General features: G+C 45.2%; 1 pseudogene; it reads right to left on the bottom strand.

Moving 5' to 3' along the window:
• The window catches only part of LOC100847383 (ATP-binding cassette sub-family C member 4-like), a 131,126-nt pseudogene extending 115,288 nt beyond the window's left edge, over positions 1-15,838 (bottom strand).
• Positions 15,839-17,498: the final 1,660 nt, after the last annotated feature.

Raw genomic sequence — 17,498 nt, 5'->3', positions numbered from 1 at the left:
GAGAACTTTGAAACCACTACTCCCAGCACCACAGTGGGAATGATTCGCTCTCAGGAAGAACTTCAGATCCTGCAGTCTCTCCCTCTATGTCTGCTTCTTCCATGAGCTGCCACAGCCAAGAACCAAATCTTATATTAGGATGGGATCCATCCAAGGCTTAGTGACCCCACCCAAGGAGCCAACAGCCCAGGACAGCAAGAAAAACCAGCAGCTCAGTTCAAACCCAGCCACATGGGCTATGCTTTGAGACCCACTTGACTTTAAGCTTCTTTAGCTTTCAGTACCAAAGAGAAACTAGAGAACCAGGGACAGCAGAGAAAGACCTGCTCCTGATACGATCCAACATTGAACCCGGAGTCCACTCATCCAACCAGGCACCTGGCATAAGCCACAGGCACACACCGAGGCCCCAGGGTTTCCAGACAAGCAGAATTCATGAGAGCTCTGCTGTGTGAGGTCAGGAAATCCTGCAGAAACAGGCCACACCAGCTTGCCACCTGTGTATTTCAAACAGAGACTTACTGTGACTATGTGGAAAGATCATCACTGGGACAGCTGCATATGGGACAAAGAAGGGCTAGGGCAGCCTGAAGGGTTCCTGTCCCCTCTCCCACCCCTGTCCTTCACAAGGCATTGCAGTACCTAGGTGGTCAGTGCCCTCTCAAAGGTGGCACTCTGCCCCACACACCTGTCCCACCCTCTGGCACAATGCCCAATCTTCTTCTATCATCAATGAGAACTCCATCTCCCAGGATCACCCAGTCACCTGTGAGCTGACAGATTCTCTGTCTCTCAAGTTGTGTGGGTGGAATTCACCTGCCCAGCTGCCCACTGACCACAGTGCCCTTAAGTACAGCACAGCGTTTAAACAAGAGCCACATCACCCACCTGTAAACCATCTGACCCATCACCTCACCCAAACACAATGGACTGAGGACAGCTCACATCTTCTCCACCTAAAACACCCCTTTCTCAGCAACTGCATCTTCTATCCCTCCTGCCCTCACATGCTCACAGGCCTCCCGTGTCCCTAAGGCATCATTAAGGGACCATGGAGAGCACGAGCCACCCAGGGGGGTCTGCAGCAGACCCCCAGCAGGCTCAGCCAGAACAGGGGGGCTGACGCCACTGTGTCCCCAGGTGGACTGTCTCACTGGAGGCCTTGACCCAGGATCTTCAGGGTCACGGGGGTCACTGACCTCACAACTTTCTGCCTTTAGTTTTCCCTGCACATCTCCTCCTCGACCCTCTGCCAATGCCAGGACACCAGGATCCCCCTTCAACCGGGAAACCACCCCCACAGCCAGGATGGAAACCAGCATGGAGGGTGCACATAATTCATGGTGAAGTTGAAGCTCTTCCCACGTAGGATTATGGCCTGGATGACCTGGCCTATGGGGAGGGGGCATCCTAGGGAAGGGTATGCCAGGGATAGCCTAGGAAGAGCTCTTGGGTGCTCTGGAAGCTCCAGCCCAGATGCAAGGCCCCAGGTTCTGTTCCACAAGAAGGGGATGATCCTTTTTTAGAAAGCATTTATCAGATGTGACCTGGAAAGTTCAACAATTACTTGCTGAGCACTTGTAAAATGTCTTACATTATTCTGGACTTGACTCCAAGTTTGAGTGAGTAACAGTTGCTCAGTCGTGTCCAACTCTTTGTGACCCCCTGGACGGGAGCATTCCAGGCTCCTCTGTTCATGGAATTCTCCAGGAAAGAATACTGGAGTGGATTGCCATTTCCTTCTCCAGGGGGTCTTCCTGAGCCAGGGATTGAACATGGGTCTCCTGCATTGCAGGCAGATTTTTCTGAGCACCAGGGAAGCCTACTATTAAGAGACATTTCTAAGTATAAGGACAGGTCAATTTAAAAACTATCAGCAGATATGTATTTGACTTTATCTTACAATATATAGGCAATACATTAGAATATGTAATGAATCCATACACCTTTTTCAAAGGAATACCCAAGACAGAAGTAGTAATAAAGTTATACATGACAGTCATTAATCCGATGAAATTATTTAGATGAAGCTTGTCTCTCTCGAAGAGATGGGGATTGGGCAAGTGGTCAGGAAGGAAATACAATGTGCTTTTAACTTTGTATGAAAAATAATGTTCAGTTCCATGTTGTTGAACATAGGTCTGTTATTGCCACATAAATCCTCTACTTCAAATTATTGTCCAAATGCTTTATTAAAACTCTGCTTTGTTTTGGAATCTGTTACATGTGTTGCCATCTCCTGATCTCTGTTCTCTGAAGTTTACTTCCTCCAAACCACAGGACACTATTCCCTGAGGTTGTAAGATCTTCTTTTGGTCAAGGATCACTCAATATTTATATTGAGCACCAAAAACATCCTAACATGGCATAAAATATCTTTCCAGTGCTGCTCTCCTTCCATTACACCATGTTTTAATCAGTTAAAAGAGAAATAGTAATCTCCATAGCTCAAGCCCTTTAAGAATCTGTATATTCTAAAGATAAATACAACTGCTGATCTACATCATGGTTCCTAGATGAGATTTACCCTTAGGCCTTAAACCACTGTCCTTTCCTTGCCTCAGTCCATCCATCTCAGGACTGACCCACATATATTCAAAATCAATGCACTGTATGGAAAAGCTTTTACCTCAAGAAATATTAACATTCACCAAACTAAGTAGGATTTCCCGTAACATTTTACAATTGCTTTCATTAAAGAAGGCTCCTGAGAATCTCTCTGTGTTCTCAAAACTTCTTGATCCCAGTACCTGTGAAGAGAGACAAAGAACAGTGAGGAACAGCCCTGCCGTAGGAAAACAGGAGAGGAACAGAGCAGAGGACAAGCCTTCACTACAGGCTGCTCTGTGGCTGCCTGTGCTACTGCTAAATCGCTTCCGTCGTGTCCGACTCTGTGCGACCCTATAGACGGCAGCCCACCAGGCTCCCCCATCCCTGGGATTTTCCAGGCAAGAACACTGGACTGGGTTGCCATTTCCTTCTCCAATGCATGAAAGTGAAAAGTGAAAGTGAAGTCACTTGGTCCTGTCCAACTCTTAGCGAAGCCATGGACTGCAGCCTACCAGGCTCCCCCGTCCATGGGATTTTCCAGGCAAGAGTACTGGAGTGGGGTACCATTGCCTTCTTCGTGGCTGCCCATAGATTCTGGCTAACTGCTCACAGGGCTCCCGAAAGATGAGCAGTGCAGACACTGAAGCACCAGGAAAAGCACCAGATCAGGTCTTCAAAAGAAAGAAGGGGTGGAGCCAAAGCAAAAAGAATACCAGCTGTGGATGTGACAGGTGATAGAAGCAAGGTCCAATGCTGTAAAGAGCAATATTTCATAGGAACCTGGAATGTCAGGTCCATGAATCAAGGCAAATTGGAAGCAGTCAAACAAGAGATGGCAAGAGTGAATGTCGACATTCTAGGAATCAGCGAACTAAAATGGACTGGAATGGGTGAATTTAACTCAGATGACCATTATATCTACTACTGCAGGCAGGAATCTCTCAGAAGAAATACAGTAGCCATCATGGTCAACAAAAGAGTCTGAAATGCAGTACTTGGATGCAATCTCAAAAACGACAGAATGATCTCTGTTTGTTTCCAAGGCAAACCATTCAATATCATAGTAATCCAAGTCTATGCCCCAACCAGTAATGCTGAAGAAGCTGAAGTTGAACCGTTCTATGAAGACCTACAAGATCTTTTAGAACTAACACCCAAAAAAGATGTCCTTTCCATGATAGGGGGCTGGAATGCAAAAGTAGGAAGTCAAAAAACACCTGGAGTAAAAGGCAAATTTGGCCTTGGAATACGGAATGAAGCAGGGCAAAGACTAATAGAGTTTTGCCAAGAAAATGCACGGGTCATAGCAAACACCCTCTTCCAACAACACAAGAGAAGACTCTACACATGGACATCACCAGATGGTCAACACTGAAATCAGATTGATTATGTTCTTCGCAGGTAAAGATGGAGAAGCTCTATACAGTCAGCAAAAACAAGACCAGGAGCTGACTGTGGCACAGATCATAAACTCCTTATTACCAAATTCAGACTTAAATTGAAGAAAGTGGGGAAAATCACTAGATAATTAAGGTATGACCTAAATCAAATCCCTTATGATTATACAGTGGAAGTGAGAAATAGATTTAAGGGCCTAGATCTGAAATACAGAGTGCCTGATGAACTATGGAATGAAGTTCATGACATTGTACAGGATACAGGGATTAAGACCATCCCCATGGAAAAGAAATGCAAAAAAGCAAAATGGCTGTCTGGGGAGGCCTTACAAATAGCTGTGAAAAGAAGAGAAGCGAAAAGCAAAGGAGAAAAGGAAAAATATAAGCATCTGAATGCAGAGTTTCAAAGAATTTCAGGAAGAGATAAGAAAGCATTGCTCAGTGATCAATGCAAAAAAATGGAGGAAAATAACAGAATGGGAAAGACTAGAGATCTCTTCAAGAAAATTAGACATACTAAGGGAACATTTCATGCGAAGATGAGCTTGATAAAGGACAGAAAAGGTATGGACCTAACAGAAGTAGAAGATATTAAGAAGAGATGGCAAGAATACACAGAAGAACTGTACAAAAAAGATCTTCATGACCCAGATAAACACAATGGTATGATCACTGACCTAGAGCCAGACATCCTGGAATGTGAATTCAAGTAGGCCTTAGAAAGCATCACTACGAACAGAGCTAGTGGAGGTGATGGAATTCCAGTTGAGCTATTCCAAATCCTGAAAGATGACACTGTGAAAGTGCTGCACTCAATATGCCAGTAAATTTGGAAAACTCAGCAGTGGCCACAGGACTGGAAAAGGTCAGTTTTCATTCCAATCCCAAAGAAAGGCAATGCCAAAGAATGCTCAAACTACCGCACAATTGCAGTCATCTCACATGCTAGTAAAAATGTAATGCTCAAAATTCTCCAAGCCAGGCTTCAGCAATATGTGAACTGTGAAATTCCTGGTGTTCAAGCTAGAAAAGGCAGAGGAACCTTTTAGAAAAGGCAGAGGAACCAGAGATCAAATTGCCAATATCTGCTGGATTACGGAAAAAGCAAGAGAGTTCCAGAAAAACACCTATTTCTGCTTTACTGACTATACCAAAGCCTTTGACTGTGTGGATCACCATCAACTGTGGAAAATTCTGAAAGAGATAGGAATACCAGACCACCTGATTTGCCTCTTGAGAAATATGTATGCAGGTCAGGAAGCAACAGTTAGAACTGGACATGGAACAACAGACTGGTTCCAAATAGGAAAAGGAGTATGTCAAGGCTGTATATTGTCACCCTGCTTATTTAACTTATATGCAGAGTACATCATGAGAAATGCTGGGCTGGAAGAAACACAAGCTGGAATCAAGACTGCCAGAAGAAATATCAATAACCTCAGATATGCAGATGATACCACCCTTATGGCAGAAAGCGGAGAGGAACTAAAAAGCCTCTTGATGAAAGAGAAAGTGGAGAGTGAAAAAGTTGGCTTAAAGCTCAACATTCCGAAAACGAAGATCATGGCATCTGGTCCCATCACTTCATGGGAAATAGATGGGGAAATAGTGGAAACAGTGTCAGACTTTATTTTTGGGGGTTCCAAAATCACTGCACATGTTGACTGCAGCCATGAAATTAAAAGACACTTACTCCTTGGAAGGAAAGTTATGACCAACCTAGATAGCATATTCAAAAGCAGAGACATTACTTTGCTAACAAAGGTCCGTCTAGTCAAGGCTATGTTTTTTTCCTGTGGTCACGTATGGATGTGAGAGTTGGACTGTGAAGAAGGCTGAGAGCCAAAGAATTGATGCTTTTGAACTGTGGTGTTGGAAAAGACTCTTGAGAGTCCCTTGGACTGCAAGGAGATCCAACTAGTCCATTCTGAAGGAGATCAGCCCTGGGATGTCTTTGGAGGGAATGATGCTAAAGCTGAAACTCCAGTACTTTGGCCACCTCATGTGAAGAGTTGACTAATTGGAAAAGACTCTGATGCTGGGAGGGATTGGGGGCAGGAGGAGAAGGGGACAGCAGAGGATGAGATGGCTGGATGGCATCACTGACTCGGTGGAGATGAGTCTGAGAGAATTCCGGGAGTTTGCGATGGACAGGGAGGCCTGGCGTGCTGCGATTCATGGGGTCGCAAAGAGTCGGACATGACTGAGCAACTGAACTGAAGTGAACTGAGGTCTTCAGAGAAAAGTCTCAGATTCTACAAACAAGTTCCTGCTAAGCTTTGCTGCTCTCACGGGTCATGAGCAGCTCAGAAGGGCAGACCCTGTCCTCTTGGGACCCTATCTTTGGGGACAGAGCTAAGTCTCCAGGGCCATGGCTGTGGGCTCCCTCCATGTCCACAGACACAGGGAACACAGGCTCCCCCAGCCTCCAAAGTGGGCTAAGCCCAGGGTCAGCATGAAGGAGTGAGGGCTCAGTGTCAGGGAAGGATGCTCAAAAGACCCTGGAGGAAGCAAAGGCCCCTCCCCACAAGCTTTTAGCCCCATGGAGAAATTCTCACTCTTCTAACCGTACTCCCTTCTGCATGTACTCACCCTTCCAGCTCTTCTCCAAGGTGCTGGGAGCGATCTTTCGGAAGCACTGGGTACCTGTCTTTTTCTAATTTCTGTTTATGACCAATTTTAAACAACGGGTTTAGCCACCTGTTAAACATAAAAAGGAGAGTGAAATATATTCATATTATATATTGTTAATTAGAATCCTGCATTCATGGACATTGTTTAAAAAAAAGTCTACATTTTAACTATACAAAGATATAGTGAGAAAATTAGACATATGCTTACAAACACATATATTAGAGTGTCAATAAGTTTTATTCTGGTTTACACAGAATAAAACATAAATAAAATACCCTGTTTATGGTCTACTGAACATACATTGGAATACAGAATGAAGCAGAGCAAAGACTATTAGAGTTTCACCAAGAAAATTCACTGGTCATAGCAGACACCCTCTTCCAACAACACAAGAGAAGACTCTACACATGGACATCACCAGGTGGTCAACACTGAAATCAGATTGATTATATTCTTTGCAGCCAAAGATGGAGAAGCTCTATGCAGTCAACAAAAACAAGACCAGGAGCTGACTGTGCTCAGATCATGAACTCCTTATTGCCAAATTCAGACTGAAATTGAAGACAGTAGGGAAAACCACTAGACCATTAAGATATGACCTAAACCAAATCCCTTATGATTATACAGTGGAAGTGAGAAACAGATTTAAGGGCCTAGATCTGATAGATAGAGTGACTGATGAGCTATGGACAGAGGTTTAAGACATTGTACAGGAGACAGGGATCAAGACCATCCCCATGGAAAAGAAATGCAAAAAAGCAAAATGGCTGTCTGGGGAGGCCTTACAAACAGCTGTGAAAAGAAGAGAAGCCAAAAGCAAAGGAGAAAATGAAAGATATAAGCATCTAAATGCAGAGTTCCAAAGAATAGCAAGAGGAGATAAGAAAGCCTTCCTCAGTGATCAAAGCAAAGAAATTGAGGAAAACAACAGAATGGGAAAGACTAGAGATCTCTTCAAGAAAATTAGAGATACCAAGGGAACATTTTATGCAAAGATGGGCTCGATAAATGACAAAATGTTATGGACCTAACAGAAGCAGAAGATATTTAGAAGAGATGGCAAGAATACACAGAAGAACTATACAAAAAACATCTTCACGATGCAGATAATCACGATGGTGTGGTCACTCACCTAGAGCCAGACATCCTGGAATGTGAAGTCTAGTGGGCCTTAGAAAGCATCACTACGAACAAAGCTAGTGGAGGTGGTGGAATTCCAGTTGAGCTATTTCAAATCCTGAAAGATGATGCTGTGAAAGTGCTGCACTCAATATGCCAGCAAATTTGGAAAGCTCAGCAGTGGCCACAGGACTGGAAAAAGTCAGTTTTCATTCCAATCCCAAAGAAAGGCAATGCCAAAGAACGCTCAAACTACCACACAATTGCACTCATCTCACATGCCGGTAAAGTAATGCTTAAAATTCTCCAAGCCAGGCTTCAGCAGTATGTGAACTGTGAACTTCCTGATGTTCAAGCTGGTTTTAGAAAAGGCAGAGGAACCAAAGACCAAATTGCCAACATCCACTGGATCATCGAAAAAGCAGGAGAGTTCCAGAAAAACATCTATTTCTGCTTTATTGACTATGCCAACGCCTTTGACTGTGTGGATCACCATCAACTGTGGAAAATTCTGAAGGAGATGGGAATACCAGACCACCTGACCTGTCTCTTAAGAAATCTGTATGCAGGTCAGGAAGCAACAGTTAGAACTGGACATGGAACAACAGACTGGTTCCAAATAGGAAAAGGAGTTCATCAAGGCTGTATATTGTCACCCTGCTTATTTAACTTCTATGCAGAGTACATCATGAGAAATGCTGGGCTGGAAAAACACAATCTGGAATCAAGATTACGGGAGAAATATTAATAACCTCAGATATGCGGATGACACCACCCCTATGGCAGAAAGTGAAGAGGAACTAAAAAACCTCATGATGAAAGTGAAAGTGGAGAGTGAAAAAGTTGGCTTAAAGCTCAACATTCAGAAAATGAAGATCAGGGCATCTGGTCCCATCACTTCATGGGAAATAGATGGGGAAACAGTGTCAGACTTTATTATTTTGGGCTCCAAAATCACTGCAGATGGTGACTGCAGCCATGAAATTAAAAGACGCTTACTCCTTGGAAGGAAAGTTATGACCAACCTAGATAGCATATTCAAAAGCAGAGACAATACTTTGCCAACAAAGCTCCGTCTAGTCAAAGCTATGGTTTTTCCTGTGGTCATGTATGGACGTGAGAGTTGGACTGTGAAGAAGGCTGAGCATCGAAGAATTGATGCTTTTGAACTGTGTTGTTGGAGAAGACTCTTAAGAGTCCCTTGGACTGCAAGGAGATCCAACTAGTCAATTCTGGAGATCAGCCCTGGGATTTCTTTGGAAGGAATGATGCTAAAGCTGAAACTCCAGTACTTTGGCCACCTCATGTGAAGAGTTGACTCATTGGAAAAGACTCTGATGCTGGGAGGGATTGGGGGCAGGAGGAGAAGGGGACAGCAGAGGATGAGATGGCTGGATGGCATCACTGACTCGATGGACTTGAGTCTGGGTGAACTCCGGGAGTTGGTGATGGACAGGGAGGCCTGGCGTGCTGCGATTCATGGGGTCGCAAAGAGTCTGACATGACTGAGCGACTGAACTGAACTGAACATACATTGTAAGTGAAGTGAAGTTTCTCAGTCATGTCCGACTCTTTGCCACCCAGTGGACTGTAGCCCACCAGGCTCTTCATGGAATTCTGCAGGCAAGGATACTGGAGTGGGTTGCCATTTCCTTCTCCAGGGGATCTTCCCGACCCAGGGATTGAACTCAAGTCTCCCACATTGCAGGCAGATGCTCTACTCTCTGAGCCACTAGGGAACATACATTGTACATCTCCTTTATTTATTAAGAAAAATACATTTAGAAATCAAAATAATGTTACTTTGGTTCAGGAGCACACAATAGAGCCAAAAGGCCATTGTGGATAAGGCTGTAGATAGTTCCTGTATTACCAAGCACTTACATTTTCTGACCTGTATCAGACTCAAGGATTTTGCTGTTGTTTTTAAGTGGCTAAGTCCTGCCTGACTGGTTTTGTGACCCCATGGACAGCGGCCCTCCAGGCTCCTCTATCCCTGGGATTTCCCAGTCAAGGATACTGGAGTGGGTTGCCATTTCCTTCTCCAGGGGATTTTCTTGGCTCAGGGATTGAACCCATGTCTCCTACACTGGCAGATGGATTCTTTAACCACTGAGCCACCAGCGAAGCCCACCAAACTCAAGAATGCCTCAGTCATATTCACATAAGATGCAACCTTGCAGTCTCATGACAGCCTTAGTTCAGCTAATAACACAAAGGAAATTTTACAGGAAATCACATTACAATACATCACTCTGAGTCCAACAGGCTCTGGACCCTGACCTGCTTACAGCCCTGTCAGACTCCCCTCACATGAGCCTCTTTCTGACCCTGACAGTCTGAAGATGTCCTAAACATAAGTAACATCTTTCCAACTAAAATGAATACATTGATTTTTCTATAGTCCTTCCTATAATTGAAGCAGAAATTGCTAGACAGTGTAAGACTTTTTCTAATTTCAATATTTAATTCCTTTTTTAATTTCAATTTTTCTCTTCTCAAGCAAGCATCTCACTCTGTGCTCCAATTTCCAGGCATTCAGAGGAATCCCTTCCTCGTCTGGAAGGTCATAAAACATTCAGACCCAGGACAAGACAATTATTAACTACTGTCCGGTTTATCAAGAGAAACCTCCAAGAAGACCATTAGCACTTAAAACATACATTTGGTCCCTAAATAATGGTCTGAGGTCTTGAGAAAGGGTCGAGGGCTGGCGTTGCAATGTCTAGAGAAACTGAGAAACTGGGGGATCCAAGAAAGCCATAAAATCGACAGACTGGACATTGTGACTTTTACATTAATTGGTCCAAAATGACATATATTAAAGTTATGAATCAACCCAAAATATACAGATCAATACTAGAAAAGATATAAAACTGCTATAATCCTTGCCTTTTGGGGGCCCTTCACCCCCTCTCAGAGTCTATGCTGAGGACTTTGTATCTCTATCTTCTAAAGTAAACTTTGCCTCTGTGTTTGCCAGTTTCCCGGAATTCATTCTTAGGTTTCATGAACAGAACTCAGGTTTCATGTTTCATTATCACTTCCTGGATGATTAGTTTCTTTTCAAATGTAACACAAGACATTCATAAGGGCTGAAATTTTACTGACTGTGGGATCTGCCACCTTCAGCCTCAATCAGGAAATAAATATAGCCCCCTATACTTTCAGGAAACTCCACTTACAGCTGAGAACATCACCAAACTACCGTGTAATCCCCTCATGCCCAGGCTTCTGCCCAGGGACAACAAGATTACCCCTATTGCCACCCCACCCCAGCAAAGGCGTATGTGTTAGTCAAATTCCTATTTTCTTGGGACCCAATCAATATATCCGATGAGCCCTCCACCTCCAGACACTGACTATGCCCAAGGGCTCTGGGAACAGGATCATACCAAGCCTGTGGGGTTCTGGTCTGTGGAGGCAGTATTTTGGATGGAAGGGAACCACCATTAATCTAAACATGACTCAAGAAAACCCAAACACAGTGCACCCCTGAGGGTCCTCAAGGCCCCTGGGGCAAGGACCACCCACATTGGGCCATCAACTGTCTCCAAGAAAACTCTACTAGTGGATATTGGCTATAGGAGGTACACACCCTGATCAGGTCATAATGCAGATTTTAATTACACTCACCCCACTTCCCATCTAAATGGAGCCATTCATCTAGTCAGGAGGGAGCTGGACTGGACTGGTAATGGAAGGAGTTGTCACCCTTGTAGTATCCTTGGTGAGCCTAGCACGAGGAACAATTTATAAAGCCAAAGCTACTAAAAAAAAAAAAAAAAAAGGGCACCCGAACATTAGCCTGGGCAACTAAAGAACCCAGCTCTAACTTTAGAAAGATGAAATTTTCACTGGGCCTCTAGTCCACATGACAATGACCACTGCATACCTCCTGATTACCTTCTGGCTGATCAAGGAGGAGTTCGTGCCCTTGCAACTAGTTCCTGTTGTTTCTATGTTAACATGAGTGGTCAAGTAGAAGACAGTGTAACCTGACTGTTAGAGAAGGCTGCTTGCAGACAGAGAAGGGTGAATATCATATGATATCGCTTATATATGGAATGTAAGTAAAGGGTATAAATGGACTCTTTAAAAAATAGACTTAGAGTCACAGATGTAGGAAAAAAAAAAAAAAGCTATGGTTACCAGGGGGTGAGAGGAGGGACAAATTGGGACACTAGGATTGACATACACACACTGTAATATATAAAACAGACAACTAAGAAGGACCTACTATATAGCACAGAGAACTCTATTCTATACTCTGTAATGGCCTACATAGGAAAAGAATCTAAAAAAGAGTGTGTATATGTATATGTATAAGAGATTCACTTTGCTGTTGAGCAGAAACTAACACAACCTTGTTAATCAACTATACTCCAATAAAAATACAAAGAGAAAGTCGCTTGATCCAATACTCAGAACAAGAAGGGCCCTGACTGAACAAATTTGGGACAGTATCAAAAAGGTAATCTCAGCTTCCTGGGCTTCTGCCATTCTTAGGACCCCTTACAATTATTCTCCTCCTGCTTTTTGGTTTGTGTATCCCCAACTGCCTCATTAGTTTTACCTGGTCTTTATCTGGGTGTGAGAATTGGGACTTCAGCCAGGTGACAATCATATTTAGTTTAGCTATCCACTCCAGTATTCTTGCTTGGAGAATCCCATGGAGAGAAGAGCCTGGCAGGCTACAGTCCATGGGGACACGAAGAGCTGGACATGACTGAGTGACTAACTCTTTTACTTTCACTTCCTGTTTCTGTCTGAGTCTCAGGCTCAAAGGAGGAACTTACAGAGAAAAATAAAAACTGGTTAAAACTAGCTATTGGGGAAGGAAATGGCAATCCACTCCAGTAATCTTGCCTAGAGAATCCCGCAGACACAGGAACCTGGTGGGCTGCTGTTCACGGGGTCGCACAGAGTCAGACACGACTGAAGCGACTTAGCCTGCATGCATACATTGGAGAAGGACATGGCAACCCACTCCAGTGTTCTTGCCTGGAGAATCCCAGGGAGCGGGGAGCCTGGTGGGCTGCCATCTATGGGGTTGGACAAAGTTGGACATGACTGAAGTGACTTAGTAGCAGCAGCAGCAGCAGCAGAACTAGCTAGGCCCAAAATTGGAGAAGGAAATGGCAACCCACTCCAGTACTCTTGCCTGGGGATTTCCATGGACAGAGGACCTGGTGGGCTATATTCTACGGGATCGCAAAGAATTGGCCATGACTGTGCAACTAACTTTCACTTTCAGGCCCAAATGGGGAAAAACCTAACCTCCCCTAGACCCTGAGCCTCATTTATGCATTCTCTGTAATATATTAGTATGCTAAATGGCATACTCACCCATGCCATGACAGTTGACAACAGTCATGACAACAACACACACAAGGACTAAAAATGAGTGCTTCCTCAGTTTCAGGTCCAAACCACAACCTTGTTCTCAGATAAGTCATGAATATTCCTCTCTCTCTTGATTCAATTTCCTTGCTTTTACCTTGACCTAAATTGGGTTGAGAAGTTGATTTGTGAACTAAGCTCTCGCTTCTCCATTCTTTGGTCATTGAATAAAACTTGTGCTGTTCCAGTCTCACCATCAATTTAGTTATTGGCTGTGGGAATCTGAGTGGAAAAGCAACCTCTTCAGCCAAGAAAAGGGGTCTTAGCCTGGGCTCAGAGCCCAGCACACGGTGGGAGACCAATTTGGTGACATCAGTTACATATACAAGGAACACCGTCTTCAGAGCCAGACTGCTTGACTTGGGGTCCTGCTCCATTACTTACTGGCTGTGTGATGGTAAGCAACTTACTCAACATCTCTGCTTCAGTGCCTTCAAGTATAAAATAAGAGGTAATAGTACCTTTCCCTCCAGCAGGAAAATTGGAAATGGATGCCTACCCAAATCAATGAAAAGTCCTCACCTTCCCATTTCCAGGCACATACACTTTGAAAATTCACAAACAGAAGGCGTTTGGAAAGTTCCTTGCCCTGCGTGAAGTTAAGGAGAATTTTTTCTACTTTATTATTATTTACAGTAACCATACCCATATTCCTTCTTCTAGGCCCCTCTTTCCTTAAGAGCCACCAAATGGCCAAGAGATGAAGCTGCTGCTGCTAAGTTGCTGCTAAGTCACTTCAGTTGTGTCGACTCTGTGTGACCCCATAGACGGCAGCCCACCAGGCTCCCCTATCCTTGGGATTCTCTAGGCAAGAATACTGGAGTGGGTTGCCATTTTCTTCTCCAATGCATGAAAGTGAAAAGTCAAAGTGAAGTTGCTCAGTCGTGTCTGACTCTTAGTGACCCCATGGACTGCAGCCTACCAGGTCCCTCCATCCACGGCATTTTCCAGGCAAGAGTACTGGAGTAGGGTGCCATTGCCTTCTCCAAGAGATGAAGCTACACACACTAAATACACCACCATCAAAACAAGCATAGGAGCTCCCAATCCCTGGGGATCCCCCGGGGTGTCCCATAAAAGAAAGAAATACTAGAAGTTTGGGAAATATAAATGGGTTAGGGTCCAGAAATAAAACAACTAGTAATCATCCAAGTGTGATTAAAGCCCAAAGGTTCAGGACCACATAGTTAGTGCCCCAGCTACCACATGGAACACTTCAGTTAAGAGCTGCAACTCTCTGAGCTGTTTTTCACCTGTGTGTTTCCTCTGGGCTCAGGGACCCTTCAGTGGTTTCAGAACCAAATGATTCCTGGGCGGAACCACCTGCATCGAGACCATGCACTGCTTCTCTGAAGTCTAGAGATTGGGAAAGACCTCACAGGCTTCAGGGACCCTATCCCCAGAGTGATCCTCAAAGGTGGAAGTGGAGATATCCACAATAAGGAAAGGGGCTGGTCAAATAAATCCTCCAGTCCTGACTGTGTGTCCCAGGCAAAAGCAAAACGTGTTCAAGAATAGTGTTCCCAATCATTAAATAAAAAACCTTTCATTTTTTTACCCACATGAAATTTGCCACAACTAGGAACCAGGTCATACAGTGAGAGCCACACAGGGAGAAAGGGAGAGGGAAAGAAATACATGGTCATAGACATGGGGGCAGAGGGAACCCAGTGGAGCTGGAACACACAGTCACACAGGGCATGTGGGAAAAGGTGGGGACATTACTGAAAGATGGCAAAGAAGGTGGAGCACTGAAAAAAGGATGCCTTCAAACAATGGTGCTGGATAAGACTTCTGAGAGTCCCTTGGACTGTAAGGGGATCAAACCAGTCAATCTTAAAGGAAATCAACACTGAATATTCTTTGGAAGGACTGATGCTGATGCTGAAATTCCAGTATTTTGGTCATCTGATGCAAACAGATGACTCACTGGAAAAGGGCCTGATGCTGGGAAAGATTAAGGGCAAGAGAAGAGGGTGTCAGAGGATGAGTTATAAGGATGACATCACGAATGCAATGGACATGAACTTGGGCAAACTCCGGAGATGCTGAGGGACAGAGAACAGCAGTGCTGCCATCCACCGGGTTGCAAAAAGTCGGACATGACTGAACAACTGAACAACAATGGTCCAGGGCACTAATTAGATAAAGGAAGCTGTTCATAAGCTGCTTGCTTGGGGCTGGGGACAGGGATAGGGGGTGGGGGTCTGAGGCTTCAGTTCAGAACTGAGAATTCCTGAGCAGATCAGGGGAAGCCAGTAAGAGTAGAGGCGGGGTGTTCAGTGCATTTTCCCATTGGACTGTGATTCCCACCACCTCCCCACCCGCCCTGCCTTGGGCAGCCTTCGCACATCCTGCTCTCTGGCTCTGGAGGGGCTGCTGGCAGCAAGGCAAGGAGACCCTGTAGCTCTGCCACCAGGTCACCGGGTCCCCTGCCCACCCCTCCTCCCCACTTCTTTGCCCAGTCGTGCCCCCGCCTTCCCAGGGTGCAGAGGAGAACAGGCCAGTGTTGGGAAGGTCCACACTCGTTTCTAAAAGGTGCGGGCAGCGGAGGGCGCCGTGACTACCGCGTATCGCGGCCGGCGGGGCGCTCACCAGAACAGGCGCGTGCAGAGGTTCGCTTTCTGCAGAGGGTTGGACTTCATGTTCAGGTACAGCGGCAGCATCGTGCCAGCCGAGGCAGGTGTGGAGAGGCGCGGCCCTGCTCTGGCCGCGGTGAGGCTCCCGCTGCTCCTGGAGGTGACCGCGGGGATGCTGGAGATCAGTCTGCCTTCTGGGTCTGCTGGGCGGGCCCTGAGAACCACAGGCTTCTGGGGGTGGAGCACCCACAGCATGCCTGGTCTCCGCCTCCCCCAACTGGGAAACCTCCCAGGTCGCCTCCAGGTCACCGGCTCTGCCCTGCTGTCAAGGCTCTGGGATAAGTAGGGCCGTGTGTGGGGCTGCAGGACTAAGAGGCCGTCAGGCCAAAGCTACCAGGAGCCTCATGCAAGTAGGAGGCAAGGCCAATGGCCCTTTGATGGAGGAGGGGCACCCCACTCTAGTGCTCTTGCCTGGAAACTCCCATGGATGGAGGAGCCTGGTGGGCTGCAGTCCATGGGGTCGCACAGAGTCACACACGACCGAAGTGACTTAGCAGCAGGCAGACCAGATAGCACAGCGCGAACAAACCAGCTCCAAGGATCCCACCTAGCTGCAAACTCCGCTGAACTCCTGTTCTGAGCCCAGGCGCTCCCCCAGAAGGCAAAGAGGGGAGGTTCAGGCTCTGCCCTCCTCTGCTGCTCCGAAGCTCCCCATGGGCTTCAGGGAAGGCCTGGAGAAAGCTGACAGAAGACATGAACAGCCCACATGAGATGTCTTGTGGTATCTCACATGTTGCATTGTGAGGGAACCTCCGTGAGCTTTTTTGCTGCCCTCTTAGATTGGTAAAGGGGACTCTGGTGGGAGAGAAACTGCCTCCTAATTTCTTTCATCATGTGTTCAGAACCTAGGTAAGTAACAGTGACATATGTCACAAAATACATATGTAAATTTCTGGGACCTCACCTCACTTTGAACTCTAAAAATGCTCTGTTCAAGAAGACATTTTCCCTATTCTACAGATGAGAAAGATGAGGCTCAAGGGCAGCACTTGTCCAAGGTCTTGGACCCAAGTTTGGGGTTCAACATGGTTGTCTCACTGATAGATGGAGAGTGTGTGTGAAAAGTGCCTAGAATATGCTGTGTGAATGAATGAATGACTGCAGGACTGAATGAATAAAATCTTGGGCTCCAACTCATAAGTGTTTAATTACAAGCTCAACAGTTTCTCTTCCCTTCTACTCTAAATGAAAAAAGATAAATATTTATGTACCTACAAAAAGATCACCATATTATTCTTTGATGATTTCCCATATACCTTGGCTAAAATTGGTGTTATTAATGATAGCTTTTAGCTTCAGTTATGAAAGATGAAAAGATAAGTTCTAGAAAACTGGTGTACAGCAATGTGACAATATTGCTGTCTAATTTGCTTAAAGAGTAGTAGTTCTCAACATAAAAAAGAAAAAAAAAAAGGAAAATGGCAAAAGCCGAAGTGATGGGCATGTTGATTGGTTTGGTTGTGATAGCTTATGGTGAATGGTGTTGAATTTGTGATCTCCAAAGTAGAAGATTTAGCTTCAGGACCAGGAACCAGGATTGATCACTCAAGAGTTTTTGTGTAGCAGAGTTTTATTAAACTATGAAAAGGGACAGAGAAATCTTCTGACATAGACCCCAGAAGGGGGCCGGAGGGTGGGGGATGGAGAGTACGCCCACTAGGTAGTCTTATCAAGGTCTTATATATTTTACAAGACCCACTCCCACAACATACATTTGAAGATGACAGGATTAGTAAGAACATTCTCAAGAAGGAAA

The sequence above is a fragment of the Bos taurus genome, unplaced genomic scaffold (genome assembly GCF_002263795.3).
Source record: "Bos taurus isolate L1 Dominette 01449 registration number 42190680 breed Hereford unplaced genomic scaffold, ARS-UCD2.0 Leftover_ScbfJmS_713, whole genome shotgun sequence".
Lineage (NCBI taxonomy): Eukaryota > Metazoa > Chordata > Mammalia > Artiodactyla > Bovidae > Bos > Bos taurus.
Note: the sequence above shows the minus strand (reverse complement) of the source record. Positions and strands in the feature narration are given on the sequence as shown.